At 50.2% G+C, this 18426-nt stretch overlaps 3 non-coding genes across 3 annotated transcripts; all 3 read left to right on the plus strand.

The window, feature by feature from the left end:
• The first annotated feature begins 4238 nt into the window (after nucleotides 1-4238).
• On the plus strand, nucleotides 4239-4311 carry Trnak-cuu (transfer RNA lysine (anticodon CUU)). The gene has a single exon. It is a non-coding gene; the product is annotated as a tRNA-Lys (tRNA).
• Nucleotides 4312-8817: 4506 nt separating this feature from the next.
• On the plus strand, nucleotides 8818-8890 carry Trnak-cuu (transfer RNA lysine (anticodon CUU)). The gene has a single exon. It is a non-coding gene; the product is annotated as a tRNA-Lys (tRNA).
• A 6772-nt stretch (nucleotides 8891-15662) lies between these two features.
• Nucleotides 15663-15735, plus strand: Trnak-cuu (transfer RNA lysine (anticodon CUU)). Its single transcript has one exon. It is a non-coding gene; the product is annotated as a tRNA-Lys (tRNA).
• The last annotated feature ends 2691 nt before the right edge of the window (nucleotides 15736-18426 follow it).

The following is an 18426-nucleotide window of genomic DNA, read 5'->3' on the forward strand; positions in this document are numbered from 1 at the left end:
GCAAATGGCCATCGTAGGAAATGCGGCGAGGGACGCCCTGCCTTCGATTCCGAATGCACAAAGTGTGTGGTCTTGTTTCCCAGTCTATATTTGGTCGGTCTTGTAAGAGGTTGAATGTAACGAATGGGTGGGAAAGAGCAAGGGGAAACGGCTGTGCAGAACGAAAACACAATTCCTCAGAGTGTGAGCGTTTCGAGATGAGTCGTATACAAGTTATAGTTGGTCGTCAGTGACCGTGTGGCCTAATGGATCAGGCGTCGGACTTCGGATCTGAAGATTACAGACTCGAATCCTGTCACGCTCGTGTTTTTCCAATTCTGAAAAAGAAACATGCTTGGAGTTGCTCTTGAGCTTGAAACACACACAACAAGACCGGTGTTAACTAGCGAAATGGTCGGCAGGGTGGCGTCACCGCGAGTTTTGACTGGCACTTGCACATCTAAAACAACGTCGGAGAGTAACTCGTTCGGCTTTTGAGTCACATCAAGTATGTGTGTTAATTTTGACGCCACTAGCTCTGCATGTTGTCATGCAATTCCTTTACCTCTCAGAAATGATTATGAAATAAAAGTGAAGTACGTGACGAGTGTGACGTTAGGAAAGCATTAGGCAGCATGGAGAGATTCCGTATGGGACCACCCAACCCAAACGAGTACTGTGTGACGTGGTACCTGGCAGCTATTAACGGAGGCAGCCGGGTAGCTCAGTCGGTAGAGTGTGAGACTCTTAATCGCAGGGTCGTGGGTTCGTGCCCCACACTGCGACAAACGGAATTTTGTTCCGCTGCAGATGTAAATTACGGTTTTTCTGATTAACGTGATGTAATGTAAATAGCAACTTTTAACTTTGCCTACGTCTCTGTCAGTCGCAAGGAAACTGTATTTGAAGGTGAAGGTGATTTTGTAGACATGTGTGAAAGACATGTTTTGAAATGCAAGTGTTGTTGTTTGGAGAGCACATCGGTTACGTGTCAGAAGTGTAGCCAAGCAGTAATGGGTCGCCATAGCTGCAAATATTAGCCGGTAATATGAAGTGTTGTCAGCTGAAGTCTGATGATGCAGGCGACCGTAAGGCCGAAATATGCAAGAGTACCGCTAAGCCGCGCCTCTCTAGCTCAGTAGTAGAGCTCTGGTGTAGTAAACCAGGGGTGGTAAGTTCCATCCTCAGAGTAGGTAGAGGAATTTCGGAAATCAGTTGCGCGTCGTGGCCATATAGCAAACATTGCCCCAACAGTGCCCCACACTGAGACAAACGGAATTTTGTTCCGCTGCAGATGTAAATTACCGTTTTTCTGATTAACGTGATGTAATGTAAATAGCAACTTTAAACTTTGCCTATGTCTCTGTCAGTCGCAAGGAAACTGTATTTGAAGGTGAAGGTGATTTTGTAGACATGTGTGAAAGACATGTTCTGAAATGCAAGTGTTGTTGTTTGGAGAGCACATCGGTTACGTGTCAGATGTGTAGCCAAGAAGTAATGGGTCGCCATAGCTGCAAATATTAGCCGGTAACATGAAGTTTTGTCAGCTGAAGTCTGATGATGCTGGCGACCGTATGGCCGAAGTAAGCAAGAGTACCACTAGGCCGCGCCTCTTTAGCTCAGTGGTAGAGGTCTGGTCTAGTAAACCAGGGGTGGTAAGTTCGATCCTCAGAGTAGGTAGAGGAATTTTGGAAATCAGTTGCGCGTCGTGGCCGTATAGCAAACATTGCTTTGACGACGAACAATTAGCGACAGGCGTTTTATTAAGAATTACTCTCAGATGTGATTAAGGCGAATGGCGCAGATAAAGCATTTGCCAAAGCGGTACAGCATAAGGTGGGACGAGGCAGTCTGAATTACATTTTATACATGTATTTCGCACATATCTCAGAGCCTCTCGCGGTCGTTGTCGTCGTCGTCGTCGTCGTCGTCGTCGTCGTCGTCGTCGTCGTCGTCGCCGCCGCCGCCGCCCCTTCTGCAGAAGTAGCAAATGGCCGTCGTAGCAAATGCGGCGAGGGACGCCCGGCCTTCGATTCCGAATGCACAATGTGTGTGGTCTTGTTTCCCAGTCTATATTTGGACGGTCTCGTAAGAGGTTGAATGTAACGAATGGGTGGGAAAGAGCAAGGGGCAGTGGCTGTGCAGAACGAAAACACAATTCCTCAGAGTGTGAGCGTTTCGAGATGAGTCGTATACAAGTTATAGTTGGTCGTCAGTGACCGTGTCGCCTAATGGATCAGGCGTCGGACTTCGGATCTGAAGATTACAGACTCGAATCCTGTCACGCTCGTGTTTTTCCAATTCTGAAAAAGAAACATACCGTTTTGATGTAGCAATTGAGCAGTACGAAACCGTCTGAATGTTGCTGTTGACAATTTTTTGCTTGGAGTTGCTCTTGAGCTTGAAACACACACAACAAGACCGGTGTTAACTAGCGAAATGGTCGGCAGGGTGGCGTCAGCGCGAGTTTTGACTGGCACTTGCACATCTAAAACAACGTCGGAAAGTAACTCGTTCGGCTTTTGAGTCACATCAAGTATGTGTGTTACTTTTGACGCCACTAGCTCTGCATGTTGTCATGCAATTCCTTTACCTCTCAGAAATGATTATGAAATAAAAGTGAAGTACGTGACGAGTGTGACGTTAGGAAAGCATTAGGCAGCATGGAGAGATTCTGTATGGGACCACCCAACCCAAACGAGTACTGTGTGACGCGCTACCAGGCAGCTATTAACCGAGGCAGCTGGGTAGCTCAGTCGGTAGAGTGTGAGACTCTTAATCGCAGGTTCGTGGGTTCGAGCCCCACACTGGGACAAACGGAATTTTGTTCCGCTGCAGATGTAAATTACCGTTTTTCTGATTAACGTGATGTAATGTAAATAGCAACTTTAAACTTTGCCTACGTCTCTGTCAGTCGCAAGGAAACTGTATTTGAAGGTGAAGGTGATTTTGTAGACATGTGTGAAAGACATGTTCTGAAATGCAAGTGTTGTTGTTTGGAGAGCACATCGGTTACGTGTCAGATGTGTAGCCAAGCAGTAATGGGTCGCCATAGCTGCAAATATTAGCCGGTAATATGAAGTGTTGTCAGCTGAAGTCTGATGATGCAGGCGACCGTAAGGCCGAAGTAAGCAAGAGTACCACTAGGCCGCTCCTCTTTAGCTCAGTGGTAGAGCTCTGGTGTAGTAAACCAGGGGTGGTAAGTTCCATCCTCAGAGTAGGTAGAGGAATTTTGGAAATCAGTTTCGCGTCGTGGCCGTATAGCAAGCATTGCTTTGATGACGAACAATTAGCGACAGGCGTTTTATTAAGAATTACTCTCAGATGTGATTAAGGCGAATGGCGCAGATAAAGCATTTGCCAAAGCGGTACAGCATAAGGTGGGACGAGGAATTCTGAATTAGATTTTATACATGTATTTCTCACATATCTCAGAGCCTCTCGCGGTCGTCGTCGTCGTCGTCGTCGTCGTCGTCGTCGCCGCCGCCCCTTCTGCAGAAGTTGCAAATGGCCATCGTAGCAAATGCGGCGAGGGACGCCCAGCCTTCGATTCCGAATGCACAAACTGTGTGGTCTTGTTTCCCAGTCTATATTTGGTCGGTCTCGTAAGAGGTTGAATGTAACGAATGGCTGGGAGAGAGCAAGGGGCAACGGCTGTGCAGAACGAAAACACAATTCCTCAGAGTGTGAGCGTTTCGAGATGAGTCGTATACAAGTTATAGTTGGTCGTCAGTGACTGTGTGGCCTAATGGATCAGGCGTCGGACTTCGGATCTGAAGATTACAGACTCGAATCCTGTCACGCTCGTGTTTGTCCAATTCTGAAAAAGAAACATACCGTTTTGATGTAGCAATTGAGCAGTACGAAACCGTCTGAATGTTGCTGTTGACAATTTTTTGCTTGGAGTTGCTCTTGAGCTTGAAACACACACAACAAGACCGGTGTTAACTAGCGAAATGGTCGGCAGGGTGGCGTCACCGCGAGTTTTGACTGGCACTTGCACATCTAAAACAACGTCGGAAAGTAACTCGTTCGGCTTTTGAGTCACATCAAGTATGTGTGTTAATTTTGACGCCACTAGCTCTGCATGTTGTCATGCAATTCCTTTACCTCTCAGAAATGATTATGAAATAAAAGTGAAGTACGTGACGAGTGTGACGTTAGGAAAGCATTAGGCAGCATGGAGAGATTCTGTATGGGACCACCCAACCCAAACGAGTACTGTGTGACGTGCTACCTGGCAGCCATTAACCGATGCAGCTGGTTAGCTCAGTCGGTAGAGTGTGAGACTCTTAATCGCAGGGTCGTGGGTTCGAGCCCCACACTGAGACAAACGGAATTTTGTTCCGCTGCAGATGTAAATTACCGTTTTTCTGATTAACGTGATGTAATGTAAATAGCAACTTTAAACTTTGCCTACGTCTCTGTCAGTCGCAAGGAAACTGTATTTGAAGGTGAAGGTGATTTTGTAGACATGTGTGAAAGACATGTTCTGAAATGCAAGTGTTGTTGTTTGGAGAGCACATCGGTTACGTGTCAGATGTGTAGCCAAGCAGTAATGGGTCGCCATAGCTGCAAATATTAGCCGGTAATATGAAGTGTTGTCAGCTGAAGTCTGATGATGCAGGCGACCGTAAGGCCGAAGTAAGCAAGAGTACCGCTAGGCCGCGCCTCTCTAGCTCAGTGGTAGAGCTCTGGTGTAGTAAACCAGGGGTGGTAAGTTCCATCCTCAGAGTAGGTAGAGGAATTTTGGGAATCAGTTGCGCGTCCTGGCCGTATAGCAAACATTGCTTTGATGACGAACAATTAGCTACAGGCGTTTTATTAAGAATTACTCTCAGATGTGATTAAGGCGAATGGCGCAGATAAAGCATTTGCCAAAGCGGTACAGCATAAGGTGGGACGAGGCAGTCTGAATTACATTTTATACATGTATTTCTCACATATCTCAGAGCCTCTCGCGGTCGTCGTCGTCGTCGTCGTCGTCGTCGTCGTCGTCGTCGTCGTCGTCGTCGTCGTCGCCGCCGCCGCCCCTTCTGCAGAAGTAGCAAATGGCCATCGTAGCAAATGCGGCGAGGGACGCCCAGCCTTCGATTCCGAATGCACAAAGTGTGTGGTCTTGTTTCCCAGTCTATATTTGGTCGGACTCGTAAGAGGTTGAATGTAACGGATGGGTGGGAAAGAGCAAGGGGCTGCGGCTGTGCAGAACGAAAACACAATTCCTCAGAGTGTGAGCGTTTCGAGATGAGTCGTATACAAGTTATAGTTGGTCGTCAGTGACCGTGTGGCCTAATGGATCAGGCGTCGGACTTCGGATCTGAAGATTACAGACTCGAATCCTGTCACGCTCGTGTTTTTCCAATTCTGAAAAAGAAACATACCGTTTTGATGTAGCAATTGAGCAGTACAAAACCGTCTGAATGTTGCTGTTGACAATTTTTTGCTTGGAGTTGCTCTTGAGCTTGAAACACACACAACAAGACCGGTGTTAACTAGCGAAATGGTCGGCAGGGTGGCGTCACCGCGAGTTTTGACTGGCACTTGCACCTCTAAAACAACGTCGGAAAGTAACTCGTTCGGCTTTTGAGTCACATCAAGTATGTGTGTTAATTTTGACGCCACTAGCTCTGCATGTTGTCATGCAATTCCTTTACCTCTCAGAAATGATTATGAAATAAAAGTGAAGTACGTGACGAGTGTGACGTTAGGAAAGCATTAGGCAGCATGGAGAGATTCTGTATGGGACCACCCAACCCAAACGAGTACTGTGTGACGTGCTACCTGGGAGCTATTAACCGAGGCAGCCGGGTAGCTCAGTCGGTAGAGAGTGAGACTCTTAATCGCAGTGTCGTGGGTTCGAGCCCCACACTGAGACAAACGGAATTTTGTTCCGCTGCAGATGTAAATTACCGTTTTTCTGATTAACGTGATGTAATGTAAATAGCAACTTTAAACTTTGCCTACGTCTCTGTCAGTCGCAAGGAAACTGTATTTGAAGGTGAAGGTGATTTTGTAGACATGTGTGAAAGACATGTTCTGAAATGCAAGTGTTGTTGTTTGGAGAGCACATCGGTTACGTGTCAGATGTGTAGCCAAGCAGTAATGGGTCGCCATAGCTGCAAATATTAGCCGGTAATATGAAGTGTTGTCAGCTGAAGTCTGATGATGCAGGCGACCGTAAGGCCGAAGTAATCAAACGTACCGCTAGGCCGCGCATCTTTAGCTCAGTGGTAGAGCTCTGGTGTAGTAAACCAGGGGTGGTAAGTTCCATCCTCAGAGTAGGTAGAAGAATTTTGGAAATCAGTTGCGCGTCGTGGCCGTATAGCAAACATTGCTTTGATGACGAACAATTAGCGACAGGCGTTTTATTAAGAATTACTCTCAGATGTGATTAAGGCGAATGGCGCAGATAAAGCATTTGCCAAAGCGGTACAGCATAAGGTGGGACGAGGCAGTCTGAATTACATTTTATACATGTATTTCTCACATATCTCAGAGGCTCTCGCGGTTTTCGTCGTCGTCGTCGTCGTCGTCGTCGTCGTCGTCGCCGCCGCCGCCCCTTCTGCTGAAGTAGCAAATGGCCAACGTAGCAAATGCGGCGAGGGACGCCCTGCCTTCGATTCCGAATGCACATAGTGTGTGGTCTTGTTTCCCAGTCTATATTTGGCCGGTCTCGTAAGAGGTTGAATGTAACGAATGGGTGGGAAAGAGCAAGGGGCAACGGCTGTGCAGAACGAAAACACAATTCCTCAGAGTGTGAGCGTTTCGAGATGAGTCGTATACAAGTTATAGTTGGTCGTCAGTGACCGTGTGCCCCACTGGATCAGGCGTCGGACTTCGGATCTGAAGATTACAGGTTTGCATGCTGTCACGATCGTGTTTTTCCAATTCTGAAGAAGAAACGTACCGTTTTGATGTATCAATTGAGCAGTACGAAACCGTCTGAATGTTGCTGTTGACAATTTTTTGCTTGGAGTTGCTCTTGAGCTTGAAACACACACAATAAGACCGGTGTTAACTAGCGAAACGGTCGGCAGGGTGGCGTCACCGCGAGTTTTGACTGGCACTTCCACATCTAAAACAACTTCGGAAAGTAACTCCTTCGGCTTTTGAGTCACATCAAGTATGTGTGTTAATTTTGACGCCACTAGCTCTGCATGTTGTCATGCAATTCCTTTACCTCTCAGAAATGATTATGAAATAAAAGTGAAGTACGTGACGTGTGTGACGTTAGGAAAGCATTAGGCAGCATGGAGAGATTCTGTATGGGACCACCCAACCCAAACGAGTACTGTGTGACGTGCTACATGGCAGCTATTAACCGAGGCAGCCGGGTAGCTCAGTCGGTAGAGCAAGAGACTCTTAATCTCAGGGTCATGGGTTCGTGCCCCACGCTGGGCGGAACGGATTTTTGTTCCGCTGCAGATGTAAATTACCGTTTTTCTGATTAACGTGATGCAATGGAAATAGCAACTTTAAACTTTGCCTACGTCTCTGTCAGTCGCAAGGAAACTGTATTTGAAGGTGTAGGTGATTTTGTAGACATGTGTGAAAGACATGTTCTGAAATGCAAGTGTTGTTGTTTGGAGAGCACATCGGTTACGTGTCAGATGTGTAGCCAAGCAGTAATGGGTCGCCATAGCTGCAAATATTAGTCGGTAATATGAAGTGTTGTCAGCTGAAGTCTGATGATCCAGACGACCGTAAGGACGAAATACGCAAAAGTACCGCTAGGCCGCGCCTCTTTAGCTCAGTGGCAAAGCACTGATCTAGTAAACCAAGGGTCGTGAGTTCCATCCTCAAACGAGGAAGTCGAATTTTGGAAATCAGTTGCGCGTCGTGGCCGTGTAGCAAACAGTATCTGTGATGACGAACAATTAGCGACAGGCGTTTTATTAAGAATTACTCTCAGATGTGATTATGGCGAATGGCGCAGATAAAGCCTTTGCCAAAGCGGTACAGCATAAGGTGGGACGAGGCAGTCTGAATTACATTTCATAGATGTATTTCTCACATATGTCAGAGCCTCTCGCGGTTCTCGTCGTCGTCGTCGTCGTCGTCGTCGTCGTCGTCGTCGTCGCTAATGCAGAAGTAGCAAATGGCCAACGTAGCAAATGCGGCGAGGGACGCCCTGCCTTGGGATTCCGAATGCACAAAGTGTGTGGTCTTGCTTCCCAGTCTATATTTGGTCGGTCTCGTATGAGGTTGAATGTAACGATTGGGTGGGAAAGAGCAAGGGGCAGCGCCTGTGTAGAACGAAAACACAAATCATCAGGGGTGTGAGCGTTTCGAGATGAGTCGTATACAAGTTATATTTCTGTGTCAGTGACCGTGTGGCCTAATGGATAAGGCGTCGGACGTCGGATCTGAAGATTGCAGCTTTGAATGTTGTCACGCTCGTGTTTTTCCAGCTCTGAAAAAGAAACATACCGTTTTAATGTAGCAATTGAGCAGTACGAAACCGTCTGAATGTTGCTGTTGACCATTTTCTGCTTGGAGATCCTCTTGAGCTTGAAACACACACAACAAGGCCGGTGTTATGTAGCGAAATGTTCGGCAGAGTGCCGTCACCGCGAGTTTTCACTGGCACTTGCACATCTAAAACAACGTCGGAGAGTAACTCGTTCGGCTTTTGAGTCATATCAATTATGAGTGTTAATTTTGACGCCACTAGCTCTGCATGTTGTCGTGCAATTCCTTTACCTCTCAGAAATGATTATGAAATAAAAGTGAAGTACGTGACGAGTGTGACGTTAGGAAAACATTATGCAGCATGGAGAGATTCTGTATGGGACCACCCAACCCAAACGAGTACTGTGTGACGTGCTACCTGAGGCAGCCCGGCTGGCGCAGTCGGTACAGCATGAAACTCTTAATCTCAAGGTCGTGGGTTCGAACCCAACGCTGGGCGGTACGGAATTTTGTTCCGCTGCAGATGTAAATTACCGTTTTTCTTATTAACGTGATGTAATGGAAATAGCAACTTTAAACTTTACCTACGTCTCTGTCAGTTGCAAGGAAACTGTATTTGAAGGTGAAGGTGATTTTGTAGACATGTGTGAAAGGCATGTTCTGAAATGCAAGTGTTGTTTGTTTGGAGAGCACATCGGTTACGTGTCAGATGTGTAGCCAAGCAGTAATGGGTAGCCATAGCTGCAAATATTAGTCGGTAATATGAAGTGTTGTCAGCTGAAGTCTGATGATCCAGACGACCGTAAGGGCGAAGTACGCTAAAGTACCGCTATGCCGCGCCTCTTTATCTCAGTGGTAGAGCACTGGTCTAGTATACCAAGGTCTTGAGTTCCATCCTCAAAGGAGGAAGTCGAATTTTGGTAATCAGTTGCGCGTCGTGGCCGTGTAGCAAACAGTATCTGTGATGACGAACAATTAGCGACAGGCCTTTTATTAAGAATTACTCTCAGATGTGATTAAGGCGAATGGCGCAGTTAAAGCCTTTGCCAAAGCGGTACAGCATATTTCTTCGGCGGAACTCGAGAGAGTTGCGCACTTCGAGGATTGATTTCCGCAATCGTCGAAGCGATAGGTTTAGCAGCAGCAGCAGCAGCAGCAGCAGCAGTTCCAGCAGTTTCAGCAGCGCAGGCACCAGTGTCAGCAGCAGCCGCCGCCCCCGCAGCGCGACTCCTGTCGCCGGTGCAGCCCTTCCTGCTCGCCGTTCTCGTCGCCGGCTGACGCAGTCTGCCCCGTTCGTCGTCATCGCCGCCGCCTCCGCCAGCCCGCCGCCGAGCCCGTCCTCCTCCGCCGCCGCAGCAGCAGGGCGGGGCCCCGGACCCCGCTCCCCGCCGTCGCAGCAGCAGCCGCCGCCGCCGTCTTTGCCTTCCTGGACTTGTGCAGTGTAGTATAGTGTTCGTCTTCATCTTCGTCTTCGTTGTCTGTCATCGTTAGTGTTTCATTTTCCCTCATCCCGTTCAGTTGTTTCATTTCACCATGACCACCCCTACCACCACCGCCTCCATCACAGCCATAACTTACACCTCCCCCTCAGCAGCTACCACCACCATTACTTGGTGTGCTCAAACACCCCCCGCCCCCTACATCCCACCCCTCCTCACCCTTCCCTCCTCAGCTCCCTTTGTCACTCCTTCTCCCCCAACCACCTCACTTGACCCCTTCCCTCCACTCCCCCACGCCACTTCATCCGCTCATGCAGCCCCCGCCAGGGTTGTGGCTCGGAGAGCCACCACCCATACCGCAACTTCAGCAGCACCAGCACCAGCACCAGCACCTGCACCCGCACCTGCATCATCTGCAGCACCGGCCCCAGCACCACTGCCGGTACCTGCCTCCCCCCACCATCTCCTGGTTGCTCCTGTACCCCGCCCCTCTTCCCATCCTGTAAAACGTCCAAGTGGCACCCCTGCCCACTCCACTCCCAAGAAATCGCAGCCCCTTCTTCCTCCTCCCCCCAAAGATGCCATGGAAGTCTCCCCGCCCGCCCCTTCTACCGCTTCCTCTACCACCCCCTCCTACAGATACCTCCTTTCCCAATGCGGATCCCTCTCTCCTGGAGGCCCGCAACCTCACCTTGCTCCTCTGCCAACACTTTCCTGGCGCCCCTATCTCCCTTCTCACCCCCGTAGGGACTCCGTCCTTATCACCTCCTATAGCCCCACCCTCCACACCGACATCCTATCCCGCATCACCATTACCTGCTTCGGCCCCAATGCCTCTCTCGCTTCTGCTCCTTCCCCTTCCTCCTCCCGTCAACCCCAACCCCCGCGTCGCCCGCCAACCCCCACCGCCGTGATCACTCGGCTTAGTCCGACGATCGCGGAGGAGGAGGTGTTGGCAGAGCTTAAGGCGCATCCCTACCTCGATGTTCGTGCTGTTCGCCGGATCCACAACCCTGCTGGCCCCACCCACCTTATGCGGGTTTTTTCTGAGCACGCTCCTTCAATCGACCTTCTCCTTAAGGAGGGTGCCCTCCTCTTCAACCGCCGCTACAAGGTCGACCCTTCCCGCTCCCCTCCCCAGTCCATCCGATGCCAGAGGTGCCTGCACTATAATGCACACCTAACATCTGAGTGCCGCGAGGCCCCTGTCTGCCCGCACTGCAAGCAAGCGCACTTCCTCCAGCAGTGCCCCAAACTTCAGTCCCCTCCATCCTGCAACACGTGTAACCTCCCTCACGCCACATACTCCCAGAAATGCAAGGCTCGACCAGCCCCTTCCACTCCTGAACTCACCGTCCCTGTCTGCCCTCTGGATGACCCTACCCCCCCTGGTAACTCCCTTCGTCCCCCCCCCCACTGCTGAGGACATCATCCACTTTGTCACCATTGTCCTCCAAAACGTCCATCCTTTTCAGCGCCCCCACACCCTCCAGCAGATATCCCTCGCCGCACGCTCCGTGTTCCATCTCAATACCTATGCCACCTACTCCCATAACCAGGCCCACTTCACCTTCTCCCGTCTTGACACCCTCGTCTAAATTCCCATCATAGCGCGACAGCACCGTATCTTGTTCAATAACATCCGCTCCCTTCCTGTCAACAAGAACCTCCTTCTGCATACCCTCACGACCCACTGCGTGCATGCCTTCCTTCTGAACGAAACCTTTCTCCAGCCCCACATCACCGTCCACACCTCCCCCTACCTCCTTCATCACTCCGACAATCCCCTCCCGATAGCGCGTGGTGGAGTCACCATTGGCCACCACCGCCAGATCCCTGTTCGGCTCCAACCCCTCCTTCCTGACCCCACAGAACATCTGATCCTCAGCCTCTACTTCCCCGGCCTCACCATTACCTGTGCCACCATTTATGTCCGCTCCACTGCCCCTATTCCTTTCGACTTCCTTTCCCACATCGACCGTACCTTCTCCTCCTACGTGATTGCCGCCGACCTTAACATCCATAGTCGCTCCGCTGCCCAGCTACGGCGGTGGCATCGGTTCCTCGCCACCCTCCAAGGAGATGTCCTTCCTCTTCCCCAACACACCCGCCCTGAATCCAATACCACTCCCGATGTTGTCCTGGCCTCCCCCAACCTCCTTGGCCGCATAGTGGTGGACGTCCTTGATCCTATTGGCAGTGACCATCTCCCTGTCCTCCTTACCATATCTGACGGTCGTCGCCCCCGTCCCGACCCTCGCCTTGACCCACGCCCCAAGTATGTCCATGATAACTCCCGTGATGACTGGAATTCCTACCGGGATACCCTTATTGCCCGAGTCGATAGCCACCCCCTCACCTACCACCAACCTGATGACATCACCCATTCCGCGTCCTTTCACCAGCAGACCTTTTCTGAGGCCGTGGAGGCCCACATCCCTACCGTCGCTATCCACCCGCACCGTCCCACTTTACCCCCACAGGCCCTTCTCCTCCTTCGAGAATCCCGTCGTCTTTACGTGCCCTCCTTCACACGCGTGACCGGGACACACTACGACGCCACCGGCAACTCGAGAGACACATCCGGAACTTGCTCGCGGCTAAGAAACGCCGGGACTGGCGACAGACATGCACCCGTCTTAATGCTACCGTACCTCTTAACTCGTCCAAGTACTGGTCTGCCTTCCGCCGCCTTACCGGATCTAAACCCCCCCCCCCTTACTATCCTCCATAATGACCGTCCCTTTCCTGACAACCTTAGTAAGGCCAACCATTTTGCCTCCTACCTCACGGATATCTTTACCGTCCCTGACGATCCCCAGTTCGATTATTCCCTCTTCCCCGATGTCCGCAATCGAACTGACACCTCTGTCCCTCCACATGCTCCTGGCTTCCAATACTTGGACAACATTACACACACCGAACTCAATACCCCTATCACAACTCAAGACATCCTAGCTATACTCCGCACCAAACGCAACACCGCTCCTGGTCACGACCGTGTTACTTACCGTCACCTCCGTGAAGCTCCCGCCTCCTTCCTCTCCACCCTGGCCAGACTGTACACTGTGGTCTTGTCCACCGGCTTCTACCCCGACCTGTGGAAAACCTCCCGGATCCTAATGTTCCTCAAAACTGATAAACCACCTTCCGCTGTCTCCTCCTACCGTCCTATAAGCCTTACCTCGGTCTTCAGCAAGGTCCTGGAATCCATTCTTACCTGCCGCATCCACCAGCACCTCCACCAGCACCGCTTCCTTCCCTCCACCCAATGTGGCTTTCGGCCATCCTTCTCTGCCGATGACCTTCTCCTTCACCTCACTCACCTCCTCTCAGAACAACTCAACTCCCGTCACTCTGCCATCTTCCTCTCCCTCGACCTTGAACACGCATATGACCGTGTATGGCATTCTGGTCTCCTCTTCAAGCTCCAAACTTTTGCCCTTCCCATAAACTACGTCCGTCTGGTCGCCTCCTTCATTTCCCACCGTCCTTCCTATGTCACCATCCACAACACGGTTTCCTTCACCTTCTACCCCTCTGCCGGTGTGCCCCAAGGCCCCGTCCTTTCCCCTCTTCTTTACCTTCTTTATACAGCGGACATGCCTCCGCCTGCACCCCCCCCCCCTACACCTTCTCCAGTACGCCGATGACACCGCCTTCCTAGCCCTCGCCCCCACCCTGCAACGCTCCCAGCACCAATCCCATCTTGACCGGTTCACCTCTTGGTGTAACCAGTGGTTGCTCAAGGTCAATCCTTCCAAGACCCAGGCAATCATCGTAGGCAAAACCACCCCTTCCTTCCATCTCCTTGATTTCTGTCTTACCATTTATGGCCTTCCTATTAACCTCACCCCCACCCTCAAGTACCTTGGCGTCACCCTATATCGTCGCCTCTCCTGGACCCCTCATCTCCGGACAATCCAAGCCAAGGCACGTTCCCGACTCCGCCTCCTCAAGCTCCTCTCTGGCCGCACATGGGGTCTTGACCCGTCCACCGTACTCCACACCTATAAATCCCTCATCCGTCCTATCCTTTGTTATGCCCATCCCGCCTGGATCTCCGCCCCTCCTACCTTTTACCAATCCCTTCAAATCCTTGAACGCCATGCACTCTGCCTCGCTAACGCATCCGCCTCCCTTCCCCCACGCGGATCCTCTATGACCTCATCCCCTTCCCACACCTCCTCCTTTTCCTTGAACGGATACGGATCCTCTACAACTCCCGCAAGCTTGATCCTCCCCACCCGCTTGTCTCTCCCATCCTCTCCGACCCCAACCTGCTGCCGCGCCTGTACTCCTGTATCCCACCTGCTCTCCATCTTCACACTCTCCACACCCTCTCCCAAGGTGGCTTCCGCCAACTCCCCCTCCCGGATGATGCACTCCTCCCCTCCATCTACCCCTCCTACCAACTTTGAGCCTTGCCTTCCCTCTCCTCTCCTTATCCTGTGGGCACCCTCTCACCCATCTCTCCCTCCCTCCTTCCCTCCCCTCCCCCTCTCCCAGGGCTTCCGCACACCACCCTCCCTCTCCCATCCTCTCCCCATTGGCATCAACCCCTCCCCCATTCCCTCCTACCCTCGCGCCTTCCCTCTGGCAGGTCCCCGGCCTTACTCGTGTGACAAGTACATCACCGACTGCCAGAGATTGTCACCGCAGTGCTTATGTGTCTTGTCGTCCCGCTAGTGCATCGGTGTCTCTTGTTCCGTGCTCCATCGTTCACGTGTGCTACTTTGTATCTCTCCGTTATGTGCATTGTGAATCACTTTTAACTTGACTGCTCCACAGTGAATGGCTTCTGTTATTTTACTCTGTTTTGTCTACTGTTTTTTAACCTCCATGTCTCTGTGTGTATATTACTGCTTGTACTATGTTCATGTCTGTGGACGAAGAGCGGCTTAGTTACGCTGCTGCTGGCCTACCTATGTATAGGTTTAAAATAACAATAAAGAAAAAAAAAAGGTACAGCATAAGGTGGGACGAGGCAGTCTGAATTACATATAATATATGTATTTCTCACATACGTCAGAGCCTCTCGCGGTCGTCGTCGTCGTCGCCGCTTCTGCAGAAGTAGCAAATGGCCATCGTAGCACATGCGGCGAGGGACGCCCTGCCTTCGATTCCGAATGCACAAAGTGTGTGGTCTTGTTTCCCAGTCTATATTTGGTCGGTCTCGTAAGAGGTTGAATGTAACGAATGGGTGGGAAAGAGCAAGGGGCAGCGGCTGTGTAGAACGAAAACACAAATCATGAGGGGTGTAAGCGTTTGGAGATGAGTCGTATACAAGTTATACTTCTGCGTCAGTGACCATGTGGCCTCAAGGATAAGGCGTCGGACTTCGGATCTGAAGATTACAGGTTCGAATGCAGTCACGCTCGTGTTTTTCCAGTTCTGAAAAAGAAACATACCGTTTTAATGTAGCAATTGAGCAGTACGAAACCGTCTGAATGTTGCTGTTGACCATTTTCTGCTTGGAGATGCTCTTGAGCTTTAAACACACACAACAAGACCGGTGTTAACTAGCGAAATGGTTAGCAGAGTGCCGTCACCGCGAGTTTTCACTGGCACTTGCACATCTAATACAACGTCGGAAAGTAACTCGCTCGCCTTTTGAGTCACATCAAGTATGTGTGTTAATTTTGACGCCACTAGCTCTGCAGGTTGTCATGCAATTCTTTTACCTCTCAGAAATGATTATGAAATAAAATTGAAGTACGTGACGTGTGTGACGTTAGGAAAACATTAGGCAGCATGGAGAGATTCTGTATGGGACCACCCAACCCAAACGAGCACTATGTGACGTGCTACCCGCCAGGAATTCACTGAGGGAACCGGCTAGCTCAGTCGGTACAGCATGAGATTCTTAATCTCAGGGTCGTAGGTTCGAGCCCCACGCTGGGCGGAGACGAATTTTGTTCCGTTGCAGATGTAAATTGCCGTTTTTCTGATTAACGTGATGTAATGGAAATAGCAACTTTCAACTTTGCCTACGTCTCTGTCAGGCGCAAGGAAACTGTATTTGAAGGTGAAGGTGATTTTGTAGACATGTGTGAAAGACATGTTCTGAAATGCAAGTGTTGTTGTTTGGAGAGCACATCGGTTACGTGTCAGATGTGTAGCCAAGCAGTAATGGGTCGCCATAGCTACAAATATTAGTCGGTAATATGAAGTGTTGTCAGCTGAAGTCTGATGATCCAGACGACCGTAAGGACGAAGTACGCAAGAGTACCGCTAGGCCGCTCCTCTTTAGCTCAGTGACAGTTCCGCTTCAGACGCCGTGCAGTGTGGACGTGCCTAGTCTTCCGCTCCGCCGTAGCGTTACGTATAGTATGGATATCGTTTGGTTATGTGTAGTGTTGTAGCTTTTGTGAGTTTTTCTCTGTCGTTGTTTCGTTCCTTGTGTTACTTTCTGTGTGTATTTCAGTGTTTTTTTTTGTGTAGCGGTTTATACCGCGTAGTTTTTGAAAATGTCGTCTCAGGTTATTCCTCGTCAGGCTACAGTTAGTTTTGCTTTTGACAAGGCCACCCGCCATGTGGAACCTAGTTCCCTCGAGATTCATGATTGGTTAGTAGATACCTTTTTCATTCATTCCGATCAGGTGCAAACTGCTTATTTTGATACAGAACTCTATGTTTTCTTTGTTAAATTTATGGACCCCCTTCAGGTTGCTAAAATTATTTCCAAATTTGGTCATCAGGTTCTCTTTCGGCATCGGGATGGTTCTGTCAGTACCGTACTGCTTTCAAATGCTTCCATTACGTACACCAGTGTTCGTGTTTACAACCTTCCGCCGGAGGTTGATAATGTGTATCTTAGGGAGGGTTTACTCAAGTATGGTGATGTTAAGAGTATTCGCCTTGAACGCTGATCAAGCCAACATCGCCTGCAGTGTTACAGTGGCATTCGTTCCGTCGAAATGCACGTGAAGCAGAATATTCCCTCGCACCTGCAGATCGGTGGATATCGTGTCCATGTAACATATAGTGGTCAGGTTGGCACCTGTTTTTTGTGTAATGAGAGTGGCCACATGCGTACCAACTGTCCGCAGAGGTTTTTAGTGTTAAAAAATTCTCTCGAACAGCGTCGCAAGTTAACGGTCGCTGACCTCGTTGCAGGTGGTTCTGCTCTTGGTGTCGAACAGTCCAGTGGTAGTAGCACCCAGCCGCAGGTTTTGCACGCCCCTGACACAGAATTTCCTCCTTTGCGTGCCAAATCTGATGTTGTTCCGTCTGTTCCTCAGGTGGGTGTGCCTCTTTTGAATAATAAACGGCGTCGCGCACAAGATGGAAATAGTACGGATGAGGATCTCCCCGAGATGCCCCACTCCGAGAGACCGACATCCTCCGAGCCACAGAGTAGTGTAGATGATCCCTGTTCCCCTGAAGTAGCTGTTCCAGTAGCGGCTGCTGACGCCCCTCCGGCTTCCGACGCGGCTTCTCTCGAGTCGGCTCGTCGGTCGGGCCTGTTGGCGCCGCCTTCCGAACCGACTTCGTTGTCACAACAAGTTGAGTCGCAACAACTTCCTGCTTCGCTGCCCCACACCTCTGCCCGCGGAGCTGCTCCGCTTCCTTCCAACTTAGCAGCTTCGGAGCTTCCTGCTCACGTTTCGCCTCCGTGTAGTCCATGTTTGCCGGAAGCTAGTATTGGTGTAGACCAGTCCGTTTCTACGGATGTTTCCCCCGCGACGCCGGACCCTGACTGTGGACCGGCGCGGGTGGTGTCGGATACAGAACTTGACCCTCCTACGTCACCGGCGGCTGCCGCTTAACTTGCCCGTCAGCCGACGCAAGTTGCGCGTTCAGCCGAACGTCAATGCTGTTCGTAAAAAACCGAAACGTAAGGGATCCGCGGAAGGGGGTAGCAGTCCCCCTCCCTCGGATGCCTCCGTCTCCCCTGATATGGACTGTGATGTTGATGCGTTGGTGTAGATGGTTTCTTCTCTCGCTTTTCTCTCCATGGTTCAAGCATACACCTTTATTACCTTAAATGTTAACCGTATTGAGTCCGACCTTCGCATTGCCTCTTTGCGGCAGTTTCTCTACGACTCCTGTGCGGACGTAGTATTTTTGCAGGAAGTATTGTTTTCTAATCTCTCTCTACCTGGATTTTAAACTGTTTTTAATGTCGCACCGGAAAATTCAACAGGAACTGCTCTTTTCTTTCGAGAAGTTATTCCTGTTACTTACATTGAATTCCTTGACTCTGGACGTGGGATTGGTTGTCGTCTTTTTGATATCTGCCTAGTTGTTTTGTATGCCCCCTCTGGTTCGGGTCGCACTGTGGCTCGATCGCGCTTTTATAAGGAAGATCTTATTTATCTTTTGCGCAAGAGTCCTCGGAGTCTTCTGCTCGGAGGCGATTTTAGTTGTGTTTTACGCCCTGAAGACCAGTCCCCCAATTTTAATTATTGCCGAGATTTACATGACTTGGTTCGTACGATGCACCTGCGTGATGTTTGGGAACACAAATATCCAACCCTGGTGAAATTTACGTATTTTACCGCGTCCTCATGCAGTAGACTCGACACATTCTACTTCTCTGATTTTTTATGTGATAACATTCTTTCTGTCGATGTTATTCCTACTAGTTTTT

The sequence above is a fragment of the Schistocerca gregaria genome, chromosome 1 (assembly GCF_023897955.1).
Source record: "Schistocerca gregaria isolate iqSchGreg1 chromosome 1, iqSchGreg1.2, whole genome shotgun sequence".
NCBI lineage: Eukaryota > Metazoa > Arthropoda > Insecta > Orthoptera > Acrididae > Schistocerca > Schistocerca gregaria.